This window comes from Solanum pennellii, chromosome 6 (genome assembly GCF_001406875.1).
Source record: "Solanum pennellii chromosome 6, SPENNV200".
Lineage (NCBI taxonomy): Eukaryota > Viridiplantae > Streptophyta > Magnoliopsida > Solanales > Solanaceae > Solanum > Solanum pennellii.
Genome location: NC_028642.1, coordinates 51,151,042 through 51,164,385, shown reverse-complemented (window position 1 = coordinate 51,164,385; position 13,344 = coordinate 51,151,042).

The following is a 13,344-nucleotide window of genomic DNA, read 5'->3' as shown; positions in this document are numbered from 1 at the left end:
TAATTATGTTTTTTTCTTTTGTTAAAAGTTCTACTTTAAGAAATAAAATGATCATGTTTCAATTTTGAATCGTAACTTTTTTTTTTGTTGTGTATGTTTGATTGAAGAATGACATTTTTTTTCTCTCGATAAAGCAGGTATTAAAACTTAACTGTAGTGTAGTAAATTTGAGTACAAAATTGATTATAATGTTTAACTATTGATTAGACCAATTGTGATAAATCCTTTTTAGTGTAACCAAACAATAAAAAGTTATTCAATTTTTTTTTTATCAAAGTCAATATTATTTTTAGTTTTTTTTAATTACTTGGTGTTCGATGTATGTTTATTAATTCGAATTTAACTAAATTTAGATTTACATCAAATGATTTCACATAAGGTGTTTATATTGTCTACTACATATAACATACCTAGCATTTGATCTTAAAAATTTCACATAAGATGTTTACATTGCTACTATATACATAAGACTCGATCTAAAAAGTATTTACTGTTCTATCACAATCGATATGTTTTTGTTATTGGGTAAGAATGGGGGACCATACATGCAATAATTTTATAGTAGTTATGGAGGGTTGACTGGAAGTCAATGTAAAATATTATTGAGATATGAATAATATAATGTGTGTGTGTGAGATATTATCCAACACCACACAATTTTATGATATGCTAAGCTTTCACTTCATCAACTTTCTGCTTCACAATTTATCGAACCTTTTTTAGCCATTATTTTCTTGCATATTTTATTTTCCCAATTTTCTTGAAATATTTCTTGAAATAATCCAACATCACTCAATATATTTTTTTTTTCTATTTTTAATATGCAGTTTCATATACATACCTAATTAAGCAAATCTCTCATACAAATTTGTTCAAGCCCTACTATATGGAAAAACAATATAATCATACATATTTCACTATCATCTCTATATATATACATTTTTTTTAAAACAAAAAAAATTGAAATACTAGGTATGTTACTATTAATTAGGAACATATTATTATAACTTATATTTTAAAAATATTACATATATTACTATTAATTAAGAGTTTTTTTACGTATCTTTCACCTAAATATAAGCATTTTTGCTATTAAAATACAAAAAATAGAAAAAAAGGTGAGTGAAATTAGAGAGGGAGCCAAGCGAAATTTGTATGTATCTCAGATACATATGAATCACACTAAATATATGTATCTATATTTTAAGGGAAAATGATAAATATACCCCCGAACTATCATAAGTGGTATGCAGATACCCTTCATTATACTTTTGGGACATTGTTGATTCTGTCGTCTAAAAAATAGCGCATATATACCTTTTATACTAATAAACTGTTATATTCTAGGTGTTTTGATGATCCTCACAAATGCAGGGACCTGGTTCCTGGCAGAGTGCTCTCGTCCAGATACAAATGGGGTACAGTCATAAAAGCTGTCATGTCAGGTGGTAGGTGAAAAGTGCAGTATCCTACACCAATAAGAAGAGCGGACGAGATTGTATGTTTCAGTATCTCGCAAATGCAGGGACCTGGTACCAGGCAGAGTTTCCTCCATCAGATACATAATTGGTTACAGCTGTAAAGCTGTCAAGTCAGAGGTTGGTAAGGCGTCAGTGTACTACACCAATCAGAATGGAGGAGGGTGTTTGTCCAACGGATAATAACTCTTTATGTTTGATACTTTTAGCATGACAAACACCATATTATATTCATTCATCCAAAGAAGGAAGTCAGTCAGCAAGCCTTTTAAAGAACTCATATAGAAGTTTGCAAGGGACCTGGTTCTCGCAAGCAAGGGACCTGGTACCCGCAAGACTGCGACGTGAAAAGGATGAAAAGACAGCTGTCAGAAAAGCTGTCATCTCTGATGCGGTAGGTGCACAGCTTTTCCAACAGCAGGCCTTCAGCCAATGGGATGACTTCAACGAATTTGTGGGAATTTATATTATCTCTTTCCAACAAACACAAATTTAAGACTTGGCAAATTAAACTTGGATTTTCTCTGAAAATTCACAAGCTGAACAGAAGGCCATCTTCAAGGAAGAACATTGCTCAACTCAACAGAAGGACCTGATAGAGTAAAGAAGAATCTTTGTTGTATTTAGAGCTTTGTGTCTATGTACTTACATTGTAAATCTGTTCCTAATCTATAAAGGATTCAGATATTTGTTTTGGGTTTGTAAAAGTCTAAATCAGTTAAGGCTAACTGATTTAGTGGGCAACATTGATTTGTTGCTTAGTCAAAATTCTAAGTCATCTAGAGTTAGGTGGTTTAGTGGGCGGTGTTGTATCCGCTTAGGCTCTTCAAGTAATAGGTAGATTACTTGATCGTGAGATTAATAACTTTTTCTCACATTGATTGTAACCGGGTTTCGCTTTTGCTTGAGAAGATTAGTGAAGACGGTTGTAAATCCTGTGCAACAGGTCGTGGTTTTACTCCCTTGAGCAAGGAGGTTTCCACGTAAACTGCTTGTGTTGTGTTCTTTATATTGTTTAATCTTCCGCACTGTTCTTGCTGTGTCAAGGGACCTGGTCCGTTGACTGGTAGTGGACACACATATTCCATCAAGTGGTATCAGAGCGGGTGCTCTCTAGTTGGTTAACACCAAGAGAGATTCCTGTGGAAAGATGGTTGCTCCACTCAACAGAAATCAAGAAGCATCAAAGAAGGAGTTGAAGAAAGAGAAGTCTCTAGCTATCAAGATGATATTTGGTGAAACTTTTGATGAAGATAAGGACATGACATGCCTCACGAGAAGGTATCAAAAATGGGAAACGAAACATAGAGGCTTACAAAAGGCAGAAAATTCAAACAGAGCTGTAAATGCAAACCACCTGTGCCACAAGTGCGGAAAGCCAGGGCATTTCATCAGAGATTGCCCTATGCATAAGGTTGAAGTCAAAACTTATCAAAGACCTGGAGGAGAGAAAGTCAGAAATAAGAAACCGGTCCCCGATAAGAAAGTAAGAAAAGTTGCAGTTGGCTACATCATGAAGAAAGCTTTTGATGTATGGGGAGACTCCTCAAGTGAGTCAGATGAATTCGAATGTCATGTAGATGTACCCATGCTTGCAGTCAAAGGTGATAAAGATGTGTTTGATGACACATTTGCTTTGATGGCAAAATCTGATGATGAGGAAGATGAAGAAGAGGTAACCCTTTCCGATCTTAAACAAAACTTGCATGTTTACTGTGTTAAGAAGTTGAGAATTCTAGCTGCTGTTTTGATTGACTCTATCATTGAGTCAACAACTGAAACAGAGTTGATGAACAATAGCCTAGATATTCTTCATGAAGAAAATGTAGCTTTGGTTGACCAAGTGTCTGTTGTGGAAGAAAATGTGATAGTTCTGGAAGCTAAAAATCTAGAACTCAAGAAGAGATTGAAGATGTTGAGTGAGAAATCTGGCAAAGGAAAAGAAGAGGCTAGTAGAATGGAGCTAGAAGCTAGTCTGAACACTGCTGAAACAAAACTTGCTATGGCCTTGGAGAGAAATAATCAGTTGGAGAGGGACCTGGTCCGCGTCAAAGAAGAACTGAACAAATCTCTTAAATGGTCCACATCTTCAAAATTGCTTGTCAATCATCCCAGTCAAGGTCAAAATGATAGGAAAGGGTTAGGAAATTCAAGCAAAGGTCCTTGTTACAATCTCCAAAACAAAAATGTGTCTATGCATGACAATTTGTTGTGCTTTCATTGTGGTCGTGAGGGTCACTTGAAGAAGGATTGTCCAACTTGTAAAAGGAATCAAGATAACCTCGCAAAATCTTCTGAACAGAGGAACAAGAAAAGGAAGAGACCTGGTCAACAAAGCAACAAGCAGAAGAAGGAACCTGGTCAGCACAAGAACTTGCAGAAGAAGGGACCTGGTAAACAGAAGACCTTGCAGAAGAAGGGACCTGGTCGTGCTTCTGTTCCTAAGTTGAAAAAGATCAATTTGCCTCACTGGACAAATAATTCTCTTATCACTCCTTTAACTGCTTACTGGGAACTCCAACTAAAGTGGGTTCCCAAGGCTAACACGTGATATGACATTCTTGTGAGAGGAAGTGGAACCAACCAGTGTCGATTCATGAATGGTGGATGCTAAAAGCACTGTACTTCCTCTCTCTCAAGACACTTCAAGGAGGAGGTGTTGTATCTGGTGATGGCAAGAAAAAGGTATGTTTTTTTTAAGACATGTTTGGAAATTCTATGGAATACACCATTGAGGATGTGTACTATGTCAATAATTGAAGTACAATCTTTCAAGTGTTTCATAGATTTGTGATGAATGAAATTATGTGAAGTTCTTATTAGAAAGAAGGTGTGGTCACAAACTTGCACTCTCGGGCGACGATCTTGATAGATGAGAGATGCAAGAACATGTGTATTGTTGATATGTTTACTGCTCATTGTGACAATGTCACTGAACTTAATGCTCGAGGTAAGAATGTTGAGGTATGACAGAAGAGACGTGCTCATGTGTGTGTTGCTTTACTTCACAAACCCGTGTCGGGGAATCTGCTCCAGTCTGCATAAAATGATATTTGCAGATAACAAAGGTTGTGACTGATGTTAAGGAAGAAGCAGATCAGACTATTCTTCAGCAATCTCAAGGAAGCTGATGCAGATAATGAACCTGATGAGGGACCCGGTCCTCTAGACAGTGTTGTACAAAGATGATGCAGTTCAAACTGATAATGTGAGTGTTGAAGGTGAAAATGAAGAAACTTATCAAGCTCAGTTTGCAAGAAGCAATGTATGACAACTAGATTCCTAACAAGCTTATAGGCTGTCCAAGTTCCTCTTCAACAATGACTTCAAGTGAGGTAAGTCAAAAACCCTCTCCTTGAATATACTAGGAAAGGAGTTGCTGATCGTTCAATTGTATATCAATGAATTCATCTTTGGAGCTATCTTTTGAATTATTGTGTGAAGAGTTTGTTGCATTAATGGGTAGTCGGTTCTAAATGATTACGATGAGAGAACTCTTCTTAGAGCTACAGGTTCAACAAAACTCAAAAGGTACCGTTGGTCGTCAAGAAAAGTACATTTGTGAGCTGCTCAAATGGCTTAACATACTTCAAGTCAAGAAAAATGTTACAGAGGCGCAATGTTATCATGATGTTTTGCGAGCAAAATGGAAGATCGAGTGTCTTGAAAATCTTCACTAAAGTCCTAAGGTAGGACTAGTGTGTACTCACAGTAACTTAGCTGAAGAGAAGAAGATCGCACAACGTGATCAAGGCAATTGTTGTCTGAACAAAGAAAGGGACCTGGTACCAGATGAAAGAAGCTGCTGAAAAGGTTTCATGTTATGGGTGTCTGGACAATTCATACTTTTTGGGCACCAACTTGAAGCTGGATGTTGATGAACTGGGTTCAAAGACTCGACTCATGTACAAAGAAATCACCTTTGTAGGCTACTAGTAGAATTTGAAGAAGACAGGGGACCTGGTCCTATTCTGTCCAGCAGGAGTCAGTTTGAGTTCGTGTACATGGTGATGCTGTGCTAAGTATCAAGATGATAGATTGAGTACCTCAAGAGTGGATTATGTTATGCGCTGATCTTTCACTCATGTGGAATTAAAAGGCAAGATTCAATTGCTTTTTCATCAACTGAGGCAATAAATGTAGCAAGTGCATCTTGATGGGTTCAACTCTTGTGGATCAGGAAACATCTTGAAGCTCATAAAAATCTGGCTGAATAAATCAAGGTGATGATGGAAATGCTAAAACCTTCTTGAATGGATCTTACCTGAAGCAATCAACTCTTTCATGACTATGAAAAGGGAGCAGGTATCCTTGCTTTTCGGTTATATATGTTTTAGCAAATTCAGTTTCATACCTTTTGTAGGTATACACACATGGAAAAGAGGATGAAGAAAAAGGGAGGTCAGGTTAGATCTAGGCAATGACATTCAGACTCCATAGAGGGACCTGGTCCTTTCTCGAAGGTTAGCAATCTTAACATGGCTGTTTGAATTATGCATGAGAACCAATGAAATTGACACATGTCTGTCCTTCAGGAATCTGACTTTTGTCTCATCTTTTGAAAGCCAAAATGATACCTTATTTTCTCTTTCTTTATATTCCATATTTCTTTCTATTTCCCCAGAAAAATTGAGTTGCCTTCCAAATATCAAGGTGCTTCAAAATTTTCTTTTCTCTTCTTTTCAAACACACTTCAAATTGTTAACCCCTTGAATCTTGCTGGAGAATTCCTTGATGAAAATGTTTTAAGTGTGAAGAGGGATCTGGTCCTCCATGAAAAATGAAGAAGTGGAAAAGATGATGCTCAAAAAGGAGAAGTTGATATTCTGAGAACTTACAGTTTTCTGAAGAGGAAGGTGTAAAAAAAAAGAAAGAAAGAAAATCTTTTTGGTTCCTCAATTGTTGATCAATTCATCTCGGAGGCCTTGAGTTGTTTATGCTACCAATCTTACTGTTATGAAAAACTCAGGCTGGTGTTGGAAGCTATGACAGTTGCTCGTGTTAACTGAAATACTGAAATGGGTTGTTTAAAAGTCCAGCTTCTGAAACAACACTATTAGAGGGACCAGGTGCCAAAAAAAAAGTAAAAAATAAAAAATAAAAATTGGCAGCCGTGAAGGTTAAACATACAGGTTGGGCTGCACATCATGTTGTACGCTAAGAGAAGATTCTTGAAACCTTATGCTAGGGATATGCTCTACTAATTCTATTTTTTCAATCCCTTGCCTCTAAAGCATCCCTTCTCTTCCTACCTCTCTATGTAGTCCTCATTTATCTCTTGGGCATTGCTCTGGTTTTCATCTGTAATCATACATGCAATGCTTTGATGACTGATCTTTTGTTTATGGATGTTAAATGTTTTGTTTCTACTGACTTGTCTCATTACTTTATGCTTTTTTGCTCATGCTCTGTGTTGCCCAAGTGGCCATGAATTTGCAAGAACTATATTTTTGTCAACTTGGTTTACTGCTTTAACCCTTTTTTATGATGTCAAAAGGGGGAAAGTTGTTAAGGTAAGGTATGAGATCAATAGTGTTATAACTGCTTGAAGAAGACATGGTCACATCGATAGGAGGAATCAATGGTAGCTACTTGAAGAGATATGGTCATGCTGATAGGGGGAATAAATGCTTGCTACCTGACGAGGACCTGGTCCTGTCGATAGGGGGAAGAAGATGTTTGTCATCATCAAAAAGGGGGAAGATGATATGTTGATGTTTTGATGATTCGACAAACTTTAGGGATGATTAAACTGCAGTTACCCCAAGAATTCTTTTTGATAGGGGGAACTGATGAATAAGTATGTCATCATCAAAAAGGAGGAAAATGCTATGTTGATATTTTGATGAGTTGACAAACTTCGAGATGATGAAACTCAAGTTACCCTAAGAATTCTTTTTGATAGGGGGAACTGGTGAATAAGTATGTTATCATCAAAAAGGGGGAAAATGTTAGTTCGAAGCTGAGTTAAGATGATAGCTCGAACTTGATATGAAGTTTTGATGATTTAACAAACTTATCGATCTAACAAGGAACCAAATCCTTGTTATTGGAACTGCTGACAATAAGATGAATGATAAACTCAGTGTGAGGTATATTTGTGTGCTATCATCAAAAAGGGGGAAAATGTTATATTCTAGGTGTTTTGATGATCCTCACAAATGCGGGGACCTGGTTCCTGGCAGAGTGCTCTCGTCCAGATACAAATGGGGTACAGTCATAAAAGCTGTCATGTCAGGTGGTAGGTGAAAAGTGCAGTATCCTACACCAATAAGAAGAGCGGACGAGATTGTATGTTTCAGTATCTCGCAAATGCAGGGACCTGGTACCAGACAGAGTTTCCTCCATCAGATACATAATTGGTTACAGCTGTAAAGCTGTCACGTCAGAGGTTGGTAAGGCGTCAGTGTACTACACCAATCAGAATGGAGGAGGGTGTTTGTCCAACGGATAATAACTCTTTATGTTTGATACTTTTAGCATGACAAACACCATATTATATTCATTCATCCAAAGAAGGAAGTCAGCCAGCAAGCCTTTTCAAGAACTCATATAGAAGTTTGCAAGGGACCTGGTTCCCGCAAGCAAGGGACCTGGTACCCGCAAGACTGCGACGTGAAAAGGACGAAAAGACAGCTGTCAGAAAAGCTGTCATCTCTGATGCGGTAGGTGCACAGCTTTTCCAACAGCAGGCCTTCAGCCAATGGGATGACTTCAACGAATTTGTGGGAATTTATATTATCTCTTTCCAACAAACAAAAATTCAAGACTTGGCAAATTAAATTTGGATTTTCTCTGAAAATTCACAAGCTTGAACAGAAGGCCATCTTCAAGGAAGAACATTGCTCAACTCAACAGAAGGACCTGATAGAGTAAAGAAGAATCTTTGTTGTATTTAGAGCTTTGTGTCTATGTACTTACATTGTAAATCTGTTCCTAATCTATAAAGGATTCAGATATTTGTTTTGGGTTTGTAAAAGTCTAAATCAGTTAAGGCTAACTGATTTAGTGGGCAACATTGGTTTGTTGCTTAGTCAAATTCTAAGTCATCTAGAGTTAGGTGGTTTAGTGGGCGGTGTTGTATCCGCTTAGGCTCTTCAAGTAATAGGTAGATTACTTGATCGTGAGATTAATAACTTTTTCTCACATTGATTGTAACCGGGTTTCGCTTTTGCTTGAGAAGATTAGTGAAGACGGTTGTAAATCCTGTGCAACAGGTCGTGGTTTTACTCCCTTGAGCAAGGAGGTTTCCACGTAAACTGCTTGTGTTGTGTTCTTTATATTGTTTAATCTTCCGCACTGTTCTTGCTGTGTCAAGGGACCTGGTCCGTTGACTGGTAGTGGACGCACATATTCCATCATAAACATACACGTTTCATAATCTTATCCATCGACCCGACATTTTTAAATATCGAGTCGATGGATAAGATTGTGTCACGTGTTCCCATTTAGTCTTTCGTTAGAGTGAAAGACATATATGCTTTAGTTATGGACGATAGAGGCACCAATATCCCAAAAATATAACGAAAGGTATGTGCATATCATTTCTAATAATTCGGACATATTTATCCTTTTTCCCATGTTTTAATTCACAGTTTTAAGTTTCTCGCTTTTACCAATCAAATCCCTAGCTAAAATTTTAAGAAAAAATAAAATAACAGGATGAATAATATGGTAAAATTAGTTTTGGAATTTCAGCCTTCAACGGTAGCAAAAGGCCTAATGTTCTAAACCTCATTTCATTTACGTATTTTCCTTTTTGGAAATTTAATTCCTAGAAACTTTGTTTTCTTTATAACCATTTAGAGTCCAAAACGTCTTTTTGTACATAAATAAATAAAATAAAATTTTCTTGTTTATATCTTATTTTTTGCGATTGATGACATGTTTTTTGGCCTAAATAGACTTGATGCTTATCTTCCTTCACCGCTAGGAAATTGAGTTTTCCGAAGTATAATCTAACAAAATACTATGATAGGGTTGGGGTGTAATAGTTAGGGTGGGGGTTAGTCGGAATCATTGGACACAGATAAGGAGGAGATAATAAATTTAAAATTTTATTTACATAATTTATTTTCCTATTTTATTAGAGAAGTTATTTATTTTTTTGGAGAAAATTTGTTTTGATGATTCAAATAAGACGTGAGTTATATGTCGTCTTTAACTTCTAAACCGTTCAAACTTCTGCCGACTTTCACAACGTGTGATATATACGTATATTTTTTGAGAATTAACATTTGCGATGTCTACACAAGATTTGCCTAAAATGTTGCATAAATTAAATGATAATCGTACATCAACTAATAATGTATTAACCTTGTTTTCTTTATCATTTATACTTTCCCAAATCAACGATGTCAGTCTAATTAGTTACGCTAATCTTTTCTTTCTTTCATAATTATACACATATTTCACTTAATATAGGATAATATTTATTTAGAAATAGCATTAACTGAAGAATTTAAGTTGATTAATCTCCTACTAAACTAAATTCAATTTGTGTTTACTATATAAGCTTATGCTGTGTCGTTTTCATCGAACAACAAACTCAACTGACTGATTTTGACCGGAAATTAAGTTGTTTGGCTAAATAATTTTTAAAATTATATAGAAATTGTTTATTAAAGTAATGTTGATTAGTATTAACTAAAAGAGAATTTGGTTGCTTACTTCATATATTATTCCTTTATATAAACAGGATAAAGTACGTACGTAGGCGCAAGCTAAATTATTATTAGTAAGTTAATTAATAATCAAACATAAGAATAGTTAGTTTGTTAGCTACAAAATAGTTATTATTTTTTATTACGAAATTATGATATAGTTGAGCTGCTTGATTTTGATTAGCTGTTTGACCATCTTAGGAAAAATGATTTTATTGGTCCAGTGTGTTTTGATTATATTACAAGAATAGTCTATAGTAGATTTTAATCATTACTTCAACTTACTAAAATTTATGTTAAAAATTATAATTAATCAGTAAATTAGGTAACAACCAAAATCAGTTTATACAATTTATATTACAAAATAAAATTAAAAAAATCATGTGGACTATATTTAATTTTCAATTTTATTTTCATACTTTTAAATGGTAGTTGAAATACTAACTTGTCGATAGTTAAACAATCATATAAGGTTTAACAAGGAACTTAATTATGTACTCATGATAGAAAAAATGATTTCCTATAAAATAGGATTTTATTACAAATTATGAGATTTAGTAGTTTGGATAAAGTATAGCTATAATTAATTTTTGTGTTACTGTTATGAGTAATTATAAATTATGCGATAGATTTATATAAATTTAAATCTGAAGAAGATAAAGCATATAGAAATTTATGTCTAACGAAGCTGCGACCCCTACATCCATATTGATGGAATGTGAACATGAAAAGGGGCTGGAAAAAATGAATACATTGATTAAGACATGAGCCACAAATGAATATTAGTAGTAAAGATTGAAAATGACTACTAAAAATTGTTTTATGCGTGCTATATATAATATTATAAACTCATGAATTACTTTAAAATAATTACTTAGTATTTATGCAATAGATTAAGAAAGTACCACAAAAGCCACAAATTTCTACATGAATTTACTTGCTTTTCTTTCGTGTTAAAATTGACTAATACTCTTTGTAAAAATAGAATGTAATTAGCTCATATAATTTATTTTTTTTAAAAAAAATGATATTTAACGCATGTTAGCTAGTGTAACACTCAATAATTCAATTTTACAATTAATTCAAGACCTATCATAAGGCCCATATAGCTATTTATTTACAACTAAAATATTTATTAATCTAAGATGTTATAAATCCTTCCAATACAAGCTTAAATGAGTATATGTTGAGTGGTTATAAATTCACATCTTAAAAGAATATAAATTAATTAATACTCTTTCTATTTCATATTATTTGATTTCCATATAAGAAATATATATTTCATTTTATTCGTTCAATTTAAAAAAAAATTAAACTAAATATTATTAATAATAATTAGTTTAATATAATACACTATTGATGAAAAAAAGTTAAAAATTATGTTAAATTAATCTAGATCAAGTAATATAAAACGGAATAAGCAGAATCTAGTTGAAGCTTCTATTCCCTTGGCTGAAACATTACTGCATTTATGGTACATGCTACGCATTCTTTTTCTTGTTAATTTTAATTAATGCAAATTAAACTTTAATATCATATGCCCCACGTGTGGCTTCTTTACTTTAAAATTTAATGGCCATGCATTGAGTGTGTAATCATATGTACTTTTGCTGTAAAATTTCTCTATTACTGCGTAAGTCACATTAAAGGGAAAAAATATTTTTACTATGACTTTTTTTTTTATACTTTTCTGGAGCTTACATCTGATATTTTTGTTATTATGTTCGTTCTATCTAACGGGTGTTAAAAATGAATTCAAATATAGGTAATTTGTTCAACTCGGCAAGAATTTTAAGTGTTGGGTTTAAGATAATTTGAATTGGATTTAATCTCAACTCATTCAAGCTTAACACATTTGAAGAGAATTCTCAATTGAGCCACTTCGTCATCTCGGTCTCTTTTTGTGCAAAGAGGTAGAAAAGATTCCGCCCAATTAATTTCTAATTTCAACTCATTTTAAAACCTTTTATTAAAATATGTTCCTATATTGAAAGTATGATTATTATCTATTTAACCTCTTTTAGGATTTATCTATCAATTTGTTATTTTTTTAACAAAAAGTTTCTGAGCGGAAATTTAAATTGTGATTATAAAAGTTAAATATCAATATGTTAAATTATTGAGATTAATCGAATTAAATTGGACGGGTTAAGACCCAATCCGTTTTTAGCCCATTTGAGCCCAAAGAAACTTGAGCGGGTCAAGACCCAATCCGTTTTTTATTCAACCTATTTTAATATTTTCAGTTTCAAACCCAACCCGCCCATTTAACACTCCTAATTCCATCATAGTTCTAGGTGGTTGAGTTGGGGAATCTGTTGTTATTGAACATCTCTAGATGTTTTATTCATTATCTTACATTTTTTCTGGTATAAGAATTTTTACACTATCAGCAATTATCTATCTACCTTACTTTTTTAGCTAGGTTACTAATTTCATTCAGCATGAAGGGTGTGTTTGATACAAGAAAAATATTTTCCATGATTTTTTAAAGAATATATTTATGTGCATAGGTGATTTTTTTTTTTAAATTTTTTGATGTTTAATATATGCCTATAAAATGAAATAAAGTCAATGTTACTGTATTGAAAAAGGAAAAAAAAAAAGGACCACCTTTTTAAATAAATTTGAAAACCTAATGGCTTCATCAATAATAGAATAGAATGGAGCCTGTATAAATTAAAGCATTGTACAAGTTGTTTTTTTGGAATTTTGTGGTGGCATTTGGTAGGATTGTCATTTTCAAAAATCAAAAGTATTAATATTATTTTTTTGGTGTGTAAAAGTATTAATATTTGACATAGCAAATAACAATATATGGGGCCTTCAAATGATACTCATAAATGCACCAATAAATTTCACTCTCTCTTCTCTCTATTGGAAACCTACTCATACTATATACTATTGAAAAAATAATAATTAAATAATAATATATTCAGTATAATTTAATAATTGACATTTGAGAAAAGAAAAATTTGCATAAGTTTTACCCTATCTTAGAAAAGAAGTTTTTATTGATAACTCCTTGATTTTTAGAAAAATAATTTACGTTAAAGATTAGCATGCCTTAAATACAGCATATGTATATATTCATTTTCTATTTTGCAAGGGACCAATTTCAAAAATATATGTTATAATAAATAACATTGTTTATTTAAGCAAAAATTTAAATAATAAGCTCAGAAAAAAGTAATATTGTAGAT